The sequence below is a fragment of the Mirounga leonina genome, unplaced genomic scaffold (genome assembly GCF_011800145.1).
Source record: "Mirounga leonina isolate KUSES-001 unplaced genomic scaffold, KU_Mleo_1.0 Mir_173, whole genome shotgun sequence".
In the NCBI taxonomy this organism is placed as follows: Eukaryota; Metazoa; Chordata; class Mammalia; order Carnivora; family Phocidae; genus Mirounga; species Mirounga leonina.
In genome coordinates, this window is record NW_023270447.1 from 77,814,986 (window position 1) to 77,831,423 (window position 16,438).

At 42.9% G+C, this 16,438-nt stretch overlaps 1 protein-coding gene across 2 annotated transcripts in view; it reads right to left on the reverse strand.

Moving 5' to 3' along the window:
• Positions 1–7,222, reverse strand: part of ZBTB40 (zinc finger and BTB domain containing 40) — a 74,199-nt gene extending 66,977 nt beyond the window's left edge. For both annotated transcript variants that reach the window (XM_035019557.1, XM_035019554.1), the window contains exon 1: positions 7,083–7,222. The gene's annotated coding sequence lies outside the window, so the exon portion shown is untranslated. The remainder of the gene's footprint in view (positions 1–7,082) is intronic.
• Between the last annotated feature and the right edge of the window lie 9,216 nt (positions 7,223–16,438).

Sequence of the window (16,438 nt, forward strand, 5' to 3'; positions counted from 1 at the left end):
CTGCTTCTCCCTCTCCCACTCCCCCTGCTTGTGTTCCCTCTCTCGCTCTGTCTCTCTCTGTCAAATAAATAAATTTAAAAAAAAGATAAATTCCAAAAGGATAAGAACCTTAGATGTTTAAAAAATAAAAAGTGAAACCATACATATACTGGAAGAAAACATAATGAATTCCCCATAAATTAAGAGCAGGGCAGACTTCCTAACTGTGACTCAAAATCTAAAGCAATACACTGTTAAGACCCATAAATATAATATATAAAGATGTAAAACTTTTGTACAGCAATAAAACAACATATGCAATATTTTTGCAACTTATACCACAGACATTGAGCAGATATCCTGTATCTCATTAAAGGAGAAAACAAATTTAAACTATACTGAAATGATTTCTTACCTAACAGATGGGCAAACCCCCCAAAATTTTGATAGGAAGACTCAAGAGAAACAGAGGAGGAGGATCAGGTATGAAATAAAAACTTCTATGAACGCACCTTGTTATGTAGTTTTGATTTTTGAACCACATAAATGGTTTACATAGTTAAAAAACAAAATTAGATTTTTAAAAGCAATTCTTTTTTTTTTTTTTTAAGATCTTATTTATTTGAAAGAGAGAGAGGAAGAGGGAGAGAGAGTGTGCAGGAGCCAGGGGAGGGGCAAAGGGATGAGAGAGAGGCAGACTCCCCACCGAGCAGGGAGCCCAATGCGGGACTCGATCCCAGGACCCTGAGACCATGACCTGAGCGGAAGGCAGACGCTTAACCAAATGAGCCACCCAGGTGCCCTAAAAGCAATTCTTAAAGTTTGAAACAAATGAGCCTGTTGATAAAGCTTATCAAGTTGGTGGCATAATAAATATAAATATATCAACTGACCTCAGGACAGTATTTGACTACACATCTGAAACAGCACATAGTCCCGGGACAAAGGAACCACATAAAAACTCAAACAACATTCGGTGATCTAACAGTCAGTGCAGATAGTGGTACTGCTACCGGCCTGGTTAGTAACAGGGCCAGGAAAATCCAAAGCCCCAGAGTGCCGCCCACTTGTCCTGGGAAGGATGAAGCTCTGTGGCCCACTGAGCATGACGGACTGGGTACTCAAGTAGAAAGGGTGAGAGGAGGGGAGAGAGTTAAGATGAGGCTTGAGACGGGCCCAGCCAGAGCTTGAGGGCAGCACAGTCCAAGCCAAGGAACTGCACTGTCCTGAGGGCAGGCAAGCCATCCGAGAGTTCTAAGCAAGGGGGAAACAGTCACATGTGATCTGTGCTTTATAAAGATCACTGGCAACAGTGTACAAAATAGATTAGAAAGGAACAAAGGAAGAAGCCAGCTGGCCAGTTCTGAAGCTGTTGTAGTAATTCAGGGCAAGAGATTATAGTAGCTTTAACCAAAAGAGAAAGGGGACATCAGTAGGCTTGTAGCCTAAATAAATGTGTGCTATTTGTGGGTAGGGGGTGGAAGGAGGGTGTAGGCGGTTGACAGAAGGGGAAGAACATGGGGGGACTTTCTGCCTTTTGCAACTCTGTGGTGCCATCCACTGAGATTAGGAACCGAAGATAAGTACCAGATGGAAGAAAAATGGCAAGTTCACTGCTGCCAGAGCCCCTGACATCATCCTTCAGAGCTAGTGGGGACAAGGAGCTAAAGGAGTCAAGGACGAAGATCCAACAGTCAGGCTGCAGTCTTAGAAAGCTGAGAAACAGATGAAACTAGCAGGTTAGCTGAACTCTTGCAATATTTTCTCAAAATCAGAAATAGAACCACATACTGTTCACTTTGTTTTTTATTTTAATAAATTTCAAGTAACCAAATATTTAGAGCCCCAAAAGCTAGTAATCCCTTGTTTCTAATCTCCCTCTATCCTTCTTGGGCCCTTTCCTTCATAAAAATTTACTTCATCAAACATTGAGAGTCCCAGAATTAGACTCTCTGCTAATAGCAGAGGTCACTCATGCAAATACCTCCAGGGGTCAGACAGATGTAAAATCTCTCTCTGTAAATATAAGCAACTCACTGACAAACACTGTATGGGCCAAACAAACTGTGGCCCACAGCAGTTTTCTACTGAGGTCCCATGTTTGCAAAACATCCCAAGATAAAGACTTAAAGACAGTTCCTTCCTTTTCTTTCCATTTTTCTAATAAACCAGAAATTGCATCTTTGAGTTGACTTTTTCAGAGGTCCCAATATTAGTGTAAGTGAGATAAATTTGGTTTCAGAAAGAGCTCTCTTTCCCTTCACAGACAACAGAGGGATGCCAGGACAAAGCAGGGGCAGCATCTCTCCTCCTTCACTCCTCTGTCTCTGCCTCCTTGAATCCATCCCGCTCCTCCTCCTCTCTCCCTCCTAAGGTCCTGAGGAACGGAGTCCATCTGCACGAAATTGATGCCTAGAGCCAAAGTATTAGGCTGCTACCACTCTTCCTTTCACCTGTCAGAAGAAACAAATATGGCAACTGCTACCAAGGTTGCCAAGACAACACATCATCAGTGTGGCAGTCTCCTGTAAAATCATGACAATGACCTCTGAGGCATTTCTGAAGTACCTCATGGTAAATACCTCTACCAGACATGATCACTCAACTATGCTTGGCCACTTCTGACAGGAAACATGGCCCGAAAAGATACTTTCAAAACTGCAGTCAAGACCATACAGCAGTAAGAAATAACTGGTTTCAGGGGGATTCTCAACACTACTTTGGGCCAGTGGTATTACATGTGACATTTCATTGTTGGCTCTGCACCTCGAGGGTCAAGGATCCCTCTGAGACCTGATTAGAGAAATGGACTCACTCCCCAGAAAAATGACATTCAGACAAATTTGCAGGCAAATTTAAAGGATTTGTGGGTCCCCTGCAACTCAACCATTTATCCCATTTTAACAACCTGGGATCAGCTATAATGTATTTACTTCATCTAAGGAAATTAAATACTTGGTGTCATGAGTTTGAGGATTTGGGGTTAAATAACAACATTAGGGAAATACAAGGAAAGCTAGAGTTCTTTCCTTACCCTTCTTTCCCTTGAGGGCTGCAGAAGCCTCAAAACTGCAACAGTCTCTGCAAATGACATACCGTATCCCTTCCATGACTTAGAGAAAGTGACAGTCTCCTCTCTGAATTTAAATGCCCTTAACATTTAATTCTTTCCTCTACATGGTTACAACTTGCTTTCTTCGAATTATCGAGATGATGGCTTTAGAAAGCAGCCTATTGGAGATCCGGAAAACCATAAATTCCAATTCAATTTCCTTGTGAAAATCAAAGAGCTCACTCTCTTGAACAGTTGAAAGCGGCTGAGGGGTCACTGTCTTCCTCCGGGGTGCTGGTATAGGCAGTACTCCAGAAGGGTAACGTAAATACTCAGTATGAGGCAACAGGGCATACCAATTTGTTTTTCAATCTATTTTATTTCAGTTCAAAGCTTCTTTGCAGACAGATAGCCCAAGAAAACAAGCCACACTTTGGTTATACTCAGTCTTCTTCTATCTCCAAAAGCAGTTGAGTATTGCCAAAGTGTGGCTTGTTTTCCTGCAGTGCCTGTCTGAAATGATGCTTTGAACTGAAATAAGATAGATTGAAAAACAAATTGGTATGCCCTCGCTCCTACTGCAGCTTTATATTATCCTTCAGAACTAGTGTTACCACCTTCTCTTTACTGGAACCCAACAGACCCAAATCACAGAGTAAAACTGAATACTTGAGGGTGCCTGGGTGGCTCAGTTGGTTAAGCAACTGCCTTCAGCTCAGGTCATGATCCTGGAGTCCCGGGATCGAGTCCCACATCGGGCTCCTTGCTCGGCAGGGAGTCTGCTTCTCCCTCTGACCCTCCTCCCTCTCATGCTCTCTGTCTCTCATTCTCTCTCTCAAATAAATAAATAAAATCTTTAAAAAAAAAAAAAAAAAACTGAATACTTGAAATGTGAAGGTCCCACCCAAAACTAAAACAGCAATTTAATGCAGGGCTTATTGTTAACATTGCATTAACATGCCACTCTCTGTCCAGTTCCTTGCTCCATTTGCTGGGGGGGATTACATCTTCTAAGGATATGTGCGATCCAGTTACTAGACACAGTTTAAAGCAAAACTTGACATGGCTGATCTTCTTATACAGTTTGATTTCTTACTGCCTCTGCAATTTTTCACATTCATGAACCCAAATACCTTCTAATTTTTACCAATTCAGAAAGTCTGCTACTTGTTTTAAAGCATTCAATGCCTTACATAAAGTACGCAACATTATTTTGAACTTTTGGAGGAAACCCCAAATCATTTGCAAACAAACTCTGAAATGACCATTACCTAGAAGAAACCTATCATTTTCTTAGACTGCCTTAAGAAAATGCACATGCCTTCAATGGAGGAACACACTAAAATAATGAGAAGTGTTCTGAATAGACAGTTGTATAATCTGGTTGAAAAAAAAAATTAAAAGCCATTTGGAAGAGTTCCTCTCTCAACAGAAACATTAAGAAAAAATAAGATCTGTTCTTGTCCCCCCACCCCATCAAATATAGAAACATACATACACATCCTCAGTTCTGTTGATAACATAATCCTGGATTTCTGTTATTATTTAGCACTTCAGATAAATTTCCATCTGGGGCCAAATTTGGTTAGTTTTCTCTAACTGGAACTCAGCAACATGTGTAACAACAACAAAAAAAACACCCAACCTGTTATTACATTTTCTCTTATTTAATCCACATAACAACCCTTGGAGGAGGTACCATCATCCGCCTTTCACATATTAATCTGTAACTGGCCCATGGGTGGGCCACTCTCTCAGCAGTAAAGCTGGCTTCAGGGGCCAGAGACTGGGAGCACGGGACTGAATCACAGCACCACTACTCACTTCTTCCAGCCCTCCAACACCCCAGATTCTTGCCACCTCACAATCTCTGATCCTATTAAAAAGTTCTTCCTTCCCAGTTGTCTCCCCTTTCCCTTCTTGCTGGACTGGATCCTTGTTTCAGCTTCAGCTATCTTTCTCCAGCAGCTTACTGGGCCATTCCGGTAAAAGGGGGTCTTCCAGGTTAGCATTATTTGACTACCTTCATCACAGATGCTACTATTTGCCTTAGGCAAGAGGTGTTAGGTCCATCTTGCTCATGGTAATCGTAAGGCCTAGCACAGTGGTGTCTGGTACATAGCAGGCAGTCAAATATTTGCTCAACCAATGGCCTGAATTTGTTTAAATACTTACCAGACTACAGGCTGTGAACACTGGCTAGCAGCTGATACAAAAACAGGTAAGGTGTGGTCCTGTCCTTGAGGGCATCCCAAATTGGTAGAAAAGATAATAAACACATGGGATAATACAGGGTGGTGTGATCAGCTAAGGTTCATATATTAGCTCCCTTGAATATTAGCTATGTAACCTTGGACATGCTCTCCTCTCTGAGTCTCGGTGTCCTCATCTTTAAAATGGAAATACTAATACTACCTTTGTCATAGTGTTAGCGAGAAGACTGAATGATAATCCACGTAAATAAAGCACATAGTGCATTAGCATGCAGAAATCACTTAATAACTACTAATTTTATTATGATGCTATGACAGCTGTATTTGAAATTACCTTTGTTTACCTGTATACCATCTGTCCAAGACCCTACTGAATTTAAATTCTGTGAAAGGCTAAAGATCATGTTGATCTTGTTCACCACTTTATTTCCAGGGATTTGAATCATCCCTAGTACATAGCAGGTGCTCAACTAATACTGAATGATTCATGAAAGCATGCATGCAGGCATGGAGTGTTCTGAAATCATTTGCAAACTAGCGATGCACAGCCCGTTTGGGAACGACTGCCATATAAGAAAGGCATCTAAATTAGAAAGGAAGGTGTGGCAGAAGTTTGACGATTTAGCTAAGGAAAGAAAAACTTCATTTTGAGGTTGTAATTGTATCTCCATAAACCATACACAGATTTGGATACAATTTCAAGCCAGAACCAAGGAGCCCCAGGTTGAGACTTGAAAGAAGTTGAAGCTGTGTGGGGTGGGTTACCAAGCAGAGGGCTCCCTAGGGTGAGCTCAATCTGCCAGACCTATAATCTATTGCACCCTTAGGAAGCTTAACCTCAGAATCTGGGCTTCCTCTTGTAGGTGGAAATATGGACACTTACTTACGAAGTGTTGTTAACAAACAAAAAAACCTCTGGGTATGAACATAAAGAAAATCCTGGCTTATTGTAGGCGCTAGATGGATGGTACTGTTATCAAAAATAGGGGAAACAATTCCCACGTTGAGTAACAGATCAATAAGGCCAGAGCTTTAGGTGTACGGGGTAGCTTTAACTGAAGTTTCCCATTCCATGAGAAGTGATCAGAAGAACCGCTGGACAACACTGACCAGTCTACTTGTGTCCAGGGCGGAGGTTGGCACACTTCTCCTGCTTAGGGCCAGGCCGAAGTATTTTCGGCTTTGTGGGCTATGCCGTATCTATCCCAACTACTCAACTTAGCCCTTGTAGCAAGAAAGGAGCCATAGATGATACAGAACAATGAACATGGCTGTGCTCCAATAAAACTTCACTTGAGGACACTGATATTTGATTTCATATACATTTCACAAATTACATGAAAGTCTTCTCCGCGCCCGCCCCCCAGCCATTTAAAAATGTAAAAACCACTATTAGTTCCCGACAGACAAAAACGGTGGGGTGGGGATTGGCCCAAGGCCGGAGTTTCCCGACGCCTGGTGCACTTGGCAGAAGAGCGGGGGAAGAGACTCGAGAAGCAGCAGCGAGGAGGCCTCAGATCGCGCCAAACAGCAGACGGTGAGGGGCGAGGACAGGCCCCAGGCGGCGGGCAGGCCCCAGGCTGGGGCCAAGCCGGGTGCGCCCCGACGCAGCCCCACGGCCTCTCCCCACCGCAGACTTACAGCCCAGCCTGCGCTCGGGGTGGGAGCCGCCCCAGGGGGTCCGCGCCCCGGGCGAGAGGAGGCGGATGGGACTTGGCAGAGCCCCGCGGAGTTCGCACGCCGAAGGGTCTCAGCGCGCCCCTGATTTGGGGCGCCTCTCGGGCCTCAGCTGCGAAAGGGGTCTCCAAGCTGAGTCCCAGCCCCGTTTCTATGGTTACCTGTTCAGCACCGATTCAAACTGCCGTTCTTTATTGACAGCGCCATAGAGGACACGAACACTCCTGCCCGAAGGGAACAATAAAGCTTTCTCCATTCAACAGCGCCAGAGACGCCAGACGGCGGCCATTTTGAGGCCGGCGCGTAAGGAGTATAAGCGGCGAGGGGGCGGCCCGGCCTGCCCCGCGCGCCACAGTCACGTGCCGGGGGCGGGCCTCACGGGGCGGGGCCTGCGTCGCGCGCGCCCTCCACCAATGCCAGGGTGCTGGGGCTAGCGGGTTGCGGGCTTGTTCTCTGACCTATGACCCTTGGCCACTCCCTCCTCCCCACACTCTCTTCTGAAAGTTTTAGTGGGGTTCCACGGACTCTTGCTGGGGCAGTGCTAGGCTTAGGATCTTATTTCAAGAATGGCGCAGAAGTAGACACAAAAGGTTTCTCTACATTTTTCCAAAACATGTTCACGTGCGAGGCGGAGACGTGACCTGAGCCGCGTCTCCAGACGCATCCTCATTGGTGGGCAGGCTTGGCACGGCTCGGCCGTGATAGGCTAACAGGCTCGTGTCAGCCAATCGTGGTGTCTTGAAGATACCTTGATCCCGCCTCTCCCTCGTCCCTCTCAGGAATTTAGGGGGTGTGTGTAGGGGGGCGATCATAGCTTTTTTGCTCAGTTACTCTTTCTCACGCTTTGATGCACAGTGAGCGTTCCACGTTGGAGCTCCTGTTGCCACCCTCATACAGCCCAACAGATTAAGTCAGATCCAGACAGTATCCGACAAATTAAGTCACATCAGTGCTGGGCCACTGAACCTCACACTGTCACTCTGTCACTGACGCGCAGCCAATTTTTCTGTCACTGCCAGTCATGCCGCCCAAATCCAGCAGTCTCAGTACAATGCCGAGTTCCCTCTGTGGTTACAGCTGTTAAATCCACAACGTCAATATTCGGTCGTTCTGAGAGCTGTCATTGTCAGACTGACGCCCACTCCATCACCGTTTTTAGTCACAAATTCAATCTGCGGGGCAGAACTGTCACTTGCATTGTTGCTGTCATTGGGTTCATTATTGTTTACTGTCACTGTCCGGTAGGCGACCACTGTCAATGACCACAAACTTCAAACAGTTCCGTGCAGTGTAGCAGTTGGACCCTGTGCCCAGCTGTCACCCTTTCGGTTGTTCTCACCGTCATTGTCATTCAGCTACTTTCACTGCCCCATAGTCAAGCCAATATTTAGCAGGCCCCTACTGGGTGCACAGCTGTCCTCGTTACTGCCCAATTAGTCACTTTCACTATTATACACACATGTCCCTGTCATATCCAGGGTCAGATTTACTATAGCTGACACCCAGTCACTTTTGTAGTCCCTAGAGCCACACCCCAGCTGTTATCCCCCCGATCATGCATTTCCACCATCTCTGCATTCTCCTTTAATAGGAGCCCCCAATATACAGGGTTGCCAGATTTGGCAAACAAGCAACAAATACCTAGAATGGTACGTGGCACATCTTAGGTGCTCAAAAAATAGTTCTCAAATTAATGGATTTTTTTTTGCAGAACAGGATTATTGCTGATGTACTGTATGTAAATGTGAATGGCTTGCGGTTCAAACAGCTCAAACAGTAGGAATAAGTTTGCAGCCATGATCTGTCCTCCCTGTTCCATTTAACAAGGTTCTGCATCCTACAGGGACTAGGAGAAAACACGAGAAATGTGGCTACCACATACATGAATTCCTGGGACCACAGTTACAAAGAATAGGATTTCTTAATTTTGTATTTCTTATTTTAAAAGGAATATATGTTTATAAAATATAGGAAGGACTCTTTCTTTCTGAAGGACTGTTTAGCTATAACAAACAAAGAATACCAGCCCTCAACACACACTCATACAGAGTCATGGGTCAATGGCTGCAGTTTCTCCATGACTGTTTACGTGAGGTTTTGCATTATTAGAAGTTCCCAGGGGACTGCCTTGCCTATAGTTCATGAAGAACAGCATAGGGTCATGGAAACAATGGTACTGGCTTCCATCTGGCCATCACATGGGAGGATAAAAAAACAAAGACGGGAACCTCTAAGCACTTCATCTCTCCAGAGAGCCTCAAGGACTTTTGGAGAAATAACTTGTGCTTCCCAATCACCAGAAGGACCCAATCCTTGACCTAAAGGAGGAAGGTACTTGAGAACTTTTCACCCTTTCTTGTACCTTGATAGAGAATGTTCCCAGGCTGATGCCCGAGGGGGCTCCAGCTAAACCACCAGTTGTTTCGGGAGTGACTACTATATGCCAAGGACACTGAGGTGAATAGACATGGTCCCTGGCATAGGTAATAGAACAGCCAACCCCACTTCTACTGCTAATAACAGCCAGGCCTCATTTGCCTCTCCCTTATTCTCTGCCAGGTACCAGGCCAAGCTTTACCTAGATTATCTCATTGAATTCTCATCACCCCCCAAAGAGGTAGGTGACATTATTACCCTCTTTTATGCAAGAGAAAACAGATTCAGAGAAGGTGACACAGCTCCCAAGAAGGAGAGTTGGGGTTTAAACCTAAGAAGTCTGATTCCAGAGTCTTCACTTTTTCCCCTCAGAATAATGACTTGAGGGTTTTACAAAATATATGTGTCCATTATAAAGAGTTCAAGGATTACAGGGGGAAAAAATGAACGAGAGATTTAGAAACAGAATCACTATAAATCCTAGCACTTAGCAGTAACATATCACTATAGCTGAAGCATTTCTCCATCCCTGGGCATATATATGTAGGTGGGTAGATGGAGGGATAATAATGATAATAATGAGTTTCCCTCCAGTATTGCACTATGTGCTGGACACTGTTCCAAGCACTTTCCATGAATTAACATATTTAATTTACTCAGAGAGAGATGGAGAGACATAATTTTATTAAAACGAACTCATTTCACATACTCGTGGTTCACATCAGCAGCCAACCACCCGCTGATGTTTTTCCCCAAATCTGGTTCTTTTCTCAGTCTTTGCTGTCTCCTCTCTGCCTTCTAATCAAATCCTAAGCCCAGAGTCCTTGGGCTGCAAAAGCTGAGTCTTTAAATAGCACCCTCTCCACAGCTGCTGCCCGGTCAAATGTCTCTGCTGTTCCCTCGGGCCGTGGCGGTATTTGTAGAGGTGAAGTTTGCTAGATGCTTGACATACGCTTTTTATTTGTTAGAGTAGGTATCTGGGCCTTGGCATTCTTTTTTCCTGGCTTTTTAAGTGTTCAAATTCCACTACCCTTTTCTCAAATCCAAATGAAGCTTGGTCTTCAGATCTTGCCCAGTGGAGACCAGTGAGTCTCAGATGAGAAAGCTGTTGGAATTTGCTGAATGACTCAGAAAGGTCAGCCGCCTGCTCATCCATCCGGCATGACAAAAGACTCGGGGGAGGGAGACTGCCTCACTGCAGGGAGACTGCCTCGCTGCAAAGGGGCTGCCCAGCCAGTGGAATCCGGAGCCCTTCTGTGGGTCTGGTCCTACCAATATCATTTATTGTGAATGAATCCCTTGCCTTGGTTTCCCCCCCGCCGAAACAAAAGATGCTTTATTTCATCATTCATTCATTTAGAATGATGAAATGAAATTGACATCTCCATGGAGGTGGAGCATCCACAGAGGCTATGATGTTCCAGCCAAACCTGCTTCTCCTCTTCAGCAACTTAGCTCAGAAAGGACAACCCACCCACCACCATTCTCTGTCTGATTGCTCAGGTCAGACACCTGGAAGTTGCCTTTGACATTTCCGTTGCTCACCCTCAATCAGTCACCTAGTCTGATTGATTTTACCTCTAAATATATACCCTCCGTTTCCATGGCCAAAGTCCAATTGACCTTTATCTCTCACCTACTATAATGTCCTCATTCTCCAGCTCTTTTGATATCCTTTATTTTGTTCTGCAGATGCAAGCCAGCATAATTTTTCATGTCACTTAGTATCAACTTTATTAAGCATAATTTACATACAAGAAAATGTACTCATTTAAAGTGGAGTTTTGGCAAACACATACACCTGTGTAACCATCTCTATATCAAGATACAGAACATTTTTATTTTTTAGAACAGTTTTAGATTCACAGCAAAATTGAGCAGCAGGTACATAGATTGCCAATATTCCCCCTGCCTATACATATGCATAGCCTCCCTTACCATCACCAGAATGATACATTTCTTGCAGTTGATGTATCTACATTGACACATCATTATCGCTCAAGGTCCACAGTTCATGTGAGGGTTTGCTCTTCTTGTTGTGCATTCTATAGGTTTGGCCAAATGTGGAATGGCATATATCCATTATAGTATCATACAGAAGAGTTTCACTGCTCTAAAGATCCTCTATGCTCCACCTATTTGTCCTCCTCCTTCCAACCCCTGGTAACCATTGACTTTTCGACTGTCTCTATAGTTTTGTCTTTTCCAGGATGTCATATAATGGGAATCATACAGTATGTGGCTTTTTCAGATTGGCTTCTTTCACTTAGTAATATGCATTGAAGTTTCCACCATGTCTTTTCATGGCTTGACAGCTCATTTCTTTTTAGCACTGAATAATCTATCATCAGTATGGACCATAGTCTATTTATCCATTCACCTATTGAAGGATATCTTGGTTGCTTCCAAGTTTGGGATATTATGAATAGAGCTGCTATAAACATCTGTGTGCAGACTTGTGTGTGGACCTAAGTTCTGAATTTGGGTAAATACCAAGGAGCACAGTTGCTTGGAGTGTACAGTAATAGTATGTGTAGTTTTGTAAGAAACCAACAAATTGTCTTCCAAAGTGGCTATACCATTTTGTATTCCCACCAGCAATGAATGAGAGTTCCTGTTGCTCCACACCCTCATTAGCATTTGGTGTTGTCATTGTTCTGGATTTGGGCCATTTTAATAGGTGTATAGTGATATCTCATTGTTGCTTTAATTTGTGTTTCTCTGATGACATATGATGTGGAGCATCTTTTCATATGCTTACTTGCTATTTGTATATCTCCTTTGGTGAGGTGTCTGTTAAGGCCTTTGACCCATTTCTTGATCAGGTTGTTTGTTTTCTTTGAGATTTAAGAGTTCTTTGCATATTTCGGATAAAAGTCCTTCTGCAGGTATGTCTTTTGCAAATAGTTTCTCCCAGTCTGTATCTTATCTTCTCATTCTCTTGATAGTGCCTTTGCAGAGCAGAAAGTTTAATTTTAATGTGCCCAGCTTGTTGATTCTTTCTTTCATGGATCATGACTTTGGCGTTGTATCTAAAAAGTCATTACCATACCCAAGGTCACCTAGATTTTTCTCCTCTGTTATTTTCTAGGAGCTTTATAGTTCTGCATTTTACATTTAGATCTGTGATCCACTTTAAGCTAATTTTATGAAGAGTAAGGTCTGTGTCTAGATTTCTTTTTCTTTTTCTTTTTTTTTTTTTTGCACGAGGATGTTCAGTTTTCCCAGCACCATTTGTTGAAGCTATCTTCGCTCTATTGTATCACTTCTGCTACTTTTCTCAAATATGAGCTAACTCCATATAGGTTTTTTTTCTGAGCTATTCTGTTCTATTGATCTATTCTTTTGCCGATACCACAGTCTTGATTACTGTAGCTTTATAGTGAGTCCTGAAGTTGAGTCCTGTCAGTCCTCCAAGTTTGTTTTCCTCCTTCAATATTGAGTTGGCCAATCTGGGTCTTTTGCCTTTCCATATAAACTCTGGAATCACTTTGGCCCCTTAAATGGTACAGGATATCTAGAGAGGGTTAGAATTGGGTATTTCCCTTCCCCCAGGTCAGTTAGGCTCAGATAAAACCTCAACAGATTAGACTCTGGTTAAATCGTTTCCTAACAAGGGCAGACCTTATTCTTAAGAAGGATAGAATGCTCTGGTGTATTTCCAAATTGTTCCTTTCCACTCCCCCTGACAAAAGCACCAAGGGATTTTTCTCTAATATTCATTAGTGGAGCTCCACGAGGTAACACTAACACAAACTAACAAGACTAACCTCCCCATGACCCGTCCCTCTGGAGTTTTTAACTCTCAGATTTGTCCACACTGAGCCTCCAGCATTTTATCAAATACAGTTCAGGTTTCCCTGTCCCTACACTGGTTCCCACCAAGGTTTCTGCTCATGGGTTTCTGCTCAGATAAGTTGTGATTCTCTGTGTCCACGTGTCTGTCTCTCAATTTGGGGGGGGGGCAGTTTGCCCTGTGACCTCACTTCTCTGATGGATCTGAGAGGAATTGATTTTTCTATTTATTCAGATTTTTACTTGTTAGGACAGAATGGCTATTTCCAAGTTTCTTTCGCGCTAGACTAGAAACCAGAGTCCTAAGATACTTCCATCACCTGAAAAAGTGCACTCTTTCCCTGTGCCCCTTCCCTGTTCAACTGCCCTTCTGCAACCCCCACCCCCCGCAAAAACTGATTTACTTGCTGTCAGTATAGATGACTCTTGTCTGTCCTAGAATTTCATATATTGAAATTATATAGTATGTAGTATTTTGTGCCTGGCTTCTTTCACTCAGTATAACTTAGTTGAGCTTCATCCACGTTGCTAAGTTTATCAATACTTCATTCTTTCTAATTGCTGGGCCCTTTGGTATTGATAGACCACCATTTGTATATTCATTCATCTGTTAACTTGGGTGTTTCCAGCTTTAGGGAATTATGAATAATGCTGCTATGAATATTTGTGTGCAAGTCTTTGTGTAGATGTGTGTTTTTCATTTCTCCTGGGTAACACACCTAGGAATGGAATGGCTAGGTTATATAGTAGCTGTTTATTTACCTTTATAAGAAACAACCAAAGAGTTCTCCAAAGCAGTTGTAACGTTTATATTCCCAACATCAATGCTGAGAGTTCCAGTTAATCCACCTCCTCGTCAACATTTGGTACTGTCAGTTATTTTAAATGTAGTCATTGTAATGGGTGTGAAGTGAGTATCTGCTTTTGGTTTTCATTTTCATTTCCTTTTGCATGTTGTTGTTTTTCTCATTATTGAGTTATAGAAATTCTTTATATATTTTGGATACAAGGATACAAGTCCTTTATCAGATCTATGCATTATGAATAGTTCAGTCTTGGCTTGCCTTTTCATTTTTTTTTTTTTTTTGATGGTGTCATTCAAAGACCAGAAGCTTTGAATTTTCATGAAATCCAATTTATCGATTTTTCCTTTTAAGAGGAAAACTATTAGCACAATGCATCTGCTTAATGGGGAAACCCTGGTACGTTCCTCTGTAAAAGTTAGGAACAACACAAGTATGGCCACCATCACCCCTATTTTTTTTTAAAGATTTTATTTATTTGAGAGAGAATGAGAGAGAGAGAGCACATGAGAGGGGGGAGGGTCAGAGGGAGAAGCAGACTCCCTGCTGAGCAGGGAGCCCGATGCGGGACTCGATCCCGGGACTCCAGGATCACGACCTGAGCTGAAGGCAGTCACTTAACCACCTAGGCCACCCAGGCGCCCCCACCCCTATTTTTTTTAACGTTATGTTGGATGTATTACTCAACACCATCAGATAAGAGAAAAGAGAGATAATAGGATTATATACCTGGAAAACCCTAGAGAATCTCCTGAATAACCAATTATAAGAAAAAGAACGAGAGGGGTGCCTGGGTGGCTCAGTCGGTCGAGTGGCCGACTCCTGACTTTGACTCAGGTCATGATTTCAGGGTTGTGAGTCCAGCCCTGCGTGTCCGGCATCACGCTCAGTGCGCGGTTGGATTGAGATTCTTTCTCTCCCTTTGCCCCTCCCCCTGCTTACACACACACACACACACACACACACACTCTCTCTCTCTCTCTCAAATAAATACATAAAATCTTAAAAAAAAAAAAAAAAGAATGAGAGAGAAGGGAGAGAAAGCTAGAGGGAATGTGGGAAGGGAGAGGAAGGAGAAGATGGTAAAGTAAGGCGGTGATGTATTAGACAAACATACAGAAACCAACTAGAAGACAAAGGCCCATGCCTTGGACTAGGAATCCCATCATCAGCTCCTCCTGTTCTCAGGCCTTTGGCCTTGGACTGAGTTATACCACCAGCTTTCCTGGTTCTTCAGCTTGCAGATGGTATATCAGTGCATATCTCAGCCTCTGTAATTGTGAGAGCCAATTCCCAAAATACATCTCCTCCTAGATATTTCTATCTCAATCTCGATCTCTATGCTATTGGTTCCTTTTCTCTGGAGAACCATGACTAATGCATCAATGTGTAAACTTTACACAGAACTCAGTTAGAAGAGTTAATGGAAGAAAAGACTGCATTTACAATAGCGACAAAAGAAAAAAATACCAACGTATCAACTTAAAATATCAGTGACGGATACAACAGAAAACCTGAACAGAAAGATATACCAGGGCACCTGGGTGGCACAGTTGGTTAAGTGTCTGGCTCTTGATTTCGGCTCAGGCCATGATATTGGGATCGTGAGATTGAGCCCTGTGCCGGGCTCTGTGCTGGGCATGGAGCCTGCTTAAGATTCTGTCTCTCTCTCTCTCTCCCCCACTCTCTAAAAAAAAACAAAAAACAAAAAAGCAAAGGAAGACATACCATTTCTTAAATAGCAAGAAGACTAAACTAAACATCATAAAAATATTAATTCTCAGCAAACACACCGACAGGGTTTGTTTGTGGTTTTTTTTTCTGCAAAGAAGCTGATTATAAAGTTTAAATGGAAAAATAGACAACAAAGAATTTGGAGAACCAGCTCTACCAGATATTAAACTATATTCTAAAGCCTCAGCAATTAAAATAGTGGGCAATTAGCACACGAAAAGACAAACAAACCAATGGAACAAAATAAGAAGTCCAAGCATAGACCAAAATTACACATAGAAATTTAGTATATGCTAAAAGTGTAAGAAAGAAAAGGTAAATTTTATAATTAATGGTTTGGGAATAATTGGGTTCATCATTTGAAAAAGATGTTTTATCTATATCCCACATCTTATGCTACAGTAGCTAAAAATTGATCAAAGATTTAAAGCTAAAAAATTGTACACATTAATGTACTAGGGAAAAGTGGGCAAATTATAACTTTGAGGTGGTGAAGTTCTTTCTAATTGATGCAAAATCCAAAAACCAAATGAGAAAAGACTGATGAATTTAACATTTTTAAAAAAGATTTTATTTAATTTATTTGAGAGAGAGAGAGAGTGAAAGAGCACAAGAGGGGGTAGGGTCAGAGGGAGAAGCAGACTCCCCACCGAGCAGGGAGCCTGATGCGGGACTCGATCTCGGGACTCTGGGATCATGACCTGAGCCAAAGGCAGCCGCCCAATGAACTGAGCCACCCAGGCGCCCCGAATTTAATATTTTCAAGAAAACTCATGAACAGGGGTGACTGGATGGCTCAGTCGGTTAAG